General features: G+C 35.8%; 1 pseudogene; it reads left to right on the forward strand.

The window, feature by feature from the left end:
- The first annotated feature begins 428 nt into the window (after window positions 1–428).
- LOC109210533 lies at window positions 429–3,644 on the forward strand (annotated as a pseudogene).
- The last annotated feature ends 1,516 nt before the right edge of the window (window positions 3,645–5,160 follow it).

Genomic DNA, 5,160 nt, shown 5'->3' on the forward strand with positions numbered 1-5,160 from the left:
TTTGATATCAGCCCCTCAAAGGGACACGGGACACAGATTTTAAATCGAATCAATCACTTATAAATTATACCAAAACTACCAATATATAGTAATCGGTTTGACGTGTCGATATAGTATCTATTATGGTAATTAATGTTTTCAAATACAAAGAAATGTCGTAATTTCTTTAAGTTTTTTTTTTGTTTTCCATTTTTTCTATCATAATTCAATTAATTAAACCACTGACATATCTCTAGAAAACTTTAGTCTACTTTGGGAAACATTAGACTTTGGATTGTGAAAAATACTAATCTTGAGTAAAATTCTATCTAAAGGTCTCGGAGGAAAAGCTCATACCTCATGAAATACGACTATGTATTCTTCTAAAACCCTAATAAATTATCTCTTCTTTTTTCAATCGGCCACACCCAAATAGTTCCAGTTAATCGATGTCGTCTGCTCGCAATAAGCGCCAATGGAATCATGTCATTGTTGATAGAATCAGCGACTTGCCTGACTTAGTTTTGTGTCACATTCTCTCTTTTCTTCCAACTCAATAAGCTGTGTGGACAAGTTTACTATCAAAAAGATGGAAAAATCTATGGACCCATGTTGACACTTTGTACTTCGATTGCTTTAATAAAAAGTGGAGTAAACGTAACTTTACCCGATTTGTAAACAGGGTTTTGATGTATCGCAACGTGTTGTTTTTGAACAAGCTGAAAAAGTTCTCCCTTTTGTGGACCAAAATTTGTGACAAGGATGATATTCATGCATGGGTACGTTGGGCTATTGCTAACGGAGTTGAAGATTTTAATTTGCAAAAAATTGGTGAAACTAGTGACCGAGTGAATTTGCCTATTAGCTTATACTCTAGCAAAACGCTACAATTCCTTGAATTGCGAGGCCAAATACTCATCAATTGTCCAGGAAATATTTGTCTTCCAAAATTAAAAACTTTTAGTCTAATTACAGTTCATTATGAAGGCGGATAAGCTTATATCTAGTTGTCCCATGTTGCAATCTCTTTATGTTGAAAGAAAGGGGTATGATAATGTGTCTAAGTTTGTTATAAGCTCTCGTGTGTTGAAAAATCTCAAGGTTAAAATTTATGATGATGGATCCTTTGAACGTAAAAGAAGAAAGGACAATATTAGTGAGTTGTGTTTGGAGATAAATACACCTAAACTTGAGTATCTAGATTTGATGGATGACGTTTCTGAGACATATTCTATGGTAGACGTATCGTCCTTAATTAGAGCAAATGTGAATCTTAAAATTCCAATGCGACTCTCAGATGAAAAGAAAGACCAAAGAGTCCACTCTTTTGCCAGATTGATGCAAGCACTTCACAAAGTTGAGAATTTACACATCGACGTTCCTACTCCCTCGGTACGCCGCACTACATTCTCTTTAATTTGTTGTTAGCTATTATATATTGGTGATCATATATTACTATCTTGTTTGTTTTAGCTTCTTTGGTTTTTTGCATATATAATGATCCATGTACATTTTTGGTTGCATGTGCTATAATTATCTGTTAGGTTCGGAAATCCGGGTAGTGCGGAATTTACCCAAATAATATTATATGATAATAATAAAGCCAATGTAAGTTGATAACAACGGCAATTAAAGCATATAAAGAAGATACCAATTTAACGTGGTTCGGTGTGACCTACATTCACAAGCGGAGAAGAGCAATTTCACGATAGCAACAAGAGTACAAAAAAGCATACATAATTAGAGTAAATACTCTAATTTATCCGAAATACCCCCGAGAGAATAACCTCACAAGATCACTCCAAAGAAAAGGGGATCACACACATATTTTCCAACACTCAACTCTCTTACAAACAACTCTCAATAAAGGAGGAGAGGAAGAAACAAGAAATGAAGACTCAAGTCTTATTGGTATGTTTAAAATGAACTAATGACCTTTCCTTTTATAGGCAAAAAAGCCTTGGCCTCTAAGCCGTAAAAGAAAAGATATAACATGTGCAAATGATATCCATCACATAATGCAATATTTTTAGGTCCCCAAAAATATTGCCAACAAAGTCTACTTTGCAAATAGGTTTATGCTTATGTGAGATGGACTACACTAATAAAAATGTTGTCCATATTACATTATCCAGTGAATTTCATTTCTATTTCTTGAGTCAAGATGTTTTATGTTAGTTTTGTCAAAGCAAAGAGTAGAAAATCCTCATTTGTTCAATATACATTTTTGTGAGCCTAATTGAATATAGGAATTTCCCATAGCTTTCCTTTAGTGTCCCATTTGTATTTGTTTACTTTGGAGGTAAGGTTCCGGTCCCCTTATTCGTTTTTTTTTTTTTTTAAAAGAGAGTGAGAAAACAGAGTAGAATAATTTTGAACAGTTGAAAAGTAGCTTTAGAATGATTTTTAGTAATTTTAGAATGGATTATAGTAATAGTTCCGATTGCAGTAACATTTCTGGAAAAGGAGCTACTCTATTGTTTCAACAGCAATTGTATTTTTTATTTTATTTTATTTATATATAGTAAAGATAGTAGTTAAATACTCTTTGCCTTTTTGGTTCCCCAAGACACACAAGATTTCTCTAGGAAGTTTTAAAATAGATAGCAACACATTAAAGTCAAAATATATAGCGCTGCAGCAGAGAACATTTATCAGATGCATTATTGCTGTGATGACATATCTAGAAAACTAATCCTTTAATTTATACAAGAAAATAATAATACAACTATATCAGCATATCCTTTATATATGTACCAGTTTTGCTCGGGTTTGGCGCCTTCTTGATGCCATCTTATACTCTTTTATCTTTAACCTATCATACTTAGAGTTCCCCATTTTAATGAACCTGAAAGATATAAGCATGCAATGTTTTTATGGAGGTATTGACATTTGAGAATAAAATAAGAGAAGCTCACTTGAGACGGTTTCATCATGTCTTGCGTCGATGTACATATCAAAGGCGGATTTAGGATTTCTAGTACATGAATGCTCTGCTAATAAAGGAGGAAAAATGTGTAAAGTGGTAATTGATCAATCTTCCTCTTGGTAAATAACTCAACCTTCAACCAAGTGGCACCATTCAACCTTCTTGGAGCATGGGTGCTAATAGTTAATATTTTACCAATTTTAAAAAACACTTATTCTCTTTCAATCAACAAAATGTGAAATGTCTTTTGCTTTTCTTTTGCCCTCTTTAAAGTAAAGCTGCTTCTTAGAGTTGGCTTTTGCAAGCGCAATCTTTCTTTGTCTGGCTCTTCACTTTGAACTCAAATAAGACCTTCTTAGCTTGGAAATTTCGTACGAAAAGGAGGCTGTGTAGTATGTCCCCTATCCCTTCTTTTTACGCTAGTTGCTCTGCTTCTTATCCCTTTGGGGCTAGACCGGTCACTGGTGTGTTGTTCGTTCTAACGATAGGTTCCAAGCGCAATTCTGATTCTAAATTCGGTTTTGTGTTCTGAAGAGGGGTTGTTCACGGTAATGAGGCCCGGGAAAGTGCTCGCAACAACAGAAAGGAAGGGGAACATGTAGCTGCTGTGTCCGCCCCCTTCTTAGTCAATGGGGCACAACAGGTTCGGCATCTACTACAAAAGAGAGAATCCACTTCAGATAACCACGTCTCAGCTAAGGCGGCAAGGGACTTTAGGGCTTGTTGGAGCTTCTGAGCGTATAAAATCAAAGCCGAAGACGGATCAAGGTAGTTCATCCTCTAAGAGAGTGTAGATAAGATTCAGATCGAAGATCTTCGCTAGACCTAACCTTGCTCGATCCAATAGCCCGATCTTAGCCCACTCACCTTTCTCCAAGTTTTGTTATATTATGGATTTCTTACCATATTTTCTTCAAAGGTGGTCCTGATGTTAGATTCTGAAGAACCGACGGTTCTATTGGTGACCCATTCAAAAGAAGGAACTTCATATATCCCTTTTCTACTCAATCCAGAAACAAGATAGCTGGGTCAGCTAGACCTAAGTAAGTAGGCATCGAAGGAGAGAATTTTTGCGATTTGACTACTTTTTAGTTGAAGAACCTAGTGAGCCAATTCCTACTCCTTCGGAGTCTTCTGTGGAGCTTTCTTAGTAATGGTAACGAAGGTACGCCAAGGAAAGCTCGAGCTAACCTTAAATATCTAATTTTGCCGAGAGACCATGAGTTCATTTGCCTCAAATTTCCTTTATAAATCAGTCCCGGTACAGATGCACCGGTCCGTAGGTGTAAAATTATGATGGGAGAGGTGTTAAAAGAGGACGGGTAGAGTAAAATCACATGGAAGGAAGTTGTCTCGAAAGAGCTACAAATCCTTGGAATCAGTACAGACTCAATTAAAGATAAGACGCAATGGAAGAAAAAAAATCCTTATAAGTGATACCTACTAGTTGGGAACATGTTATATATATATATATATATATATATATATAATGCTGATATGAGTTGAATTAAATGAAAAGGAATGAAATTTATATTATCAAGCCCAACTTGTTCGGGATTGAGGAGCATATTGTTAATGTTATTGATATTTGTAAAGAGAGATATTACATTGGTGAAATAAATATATGGCCCCTTAAAATCATTACGAATTGCCAAGTGGACACCTTAACTATGGTAGCGAACAATTTGAGCACCTCTTTATGTATCCCTGAGACCAATCGCCTCCTTCTCTATTATATTTTCTTCTCCACCCATGACCCATCCATCTCCCAAAGGCACATTCTCTTTTCTTCCCCTCTTAAGAGATATAACAACTCAAAGGACAGTAGTATATCATTTCATTTGTTGAGTGTCATCCATTTGCTTTGCTACAGTACAGGTGCTATCTAATTAAGGTCAACTTTAAAAAGTTTGTAGAACTGAGTCCTGACTGCAAGTTTATGACTGAGCAAATATAACTGTGCTGCTATCTACAAACTGTTTTCACATTGATCTTGGAAGCAATGGAAATATCCCAAAATCCAAAACCTTGGCACAATGTTGGTGATAAGAGGGTTCTGTTGTAATATTCCATGTGATCGATGCTTTCTTTGCTATTCTTTTAAGGTTAAAATAGAATGATATATTTTGCTCTTGGAGGTTTTAATTTTTTCCTCAATATTCTGCAGATATTTGCAGCTCTTTGCCTTAACGGGTGGCCGTTGGAATTGGAAGGAGTAGTGTGAAGAGGAGGGTGCAAATGTGAGGCCCGTA

This window comes from Nicotiana attenuata, unplaced genomic scaffold, assembly GCF_001879085.1.
Source record: "Nicotiana attenuata strain UT unplaced genomic scaffold, NIATTr2, whole genome shotgun sequence".
Lineage (NCBI taxonomy): Eukaryota > Viridiplantae > Streptophyta > Magnoliopsida > Solanales > Solanaceae > Nicotiana > Nicotiana attenuata.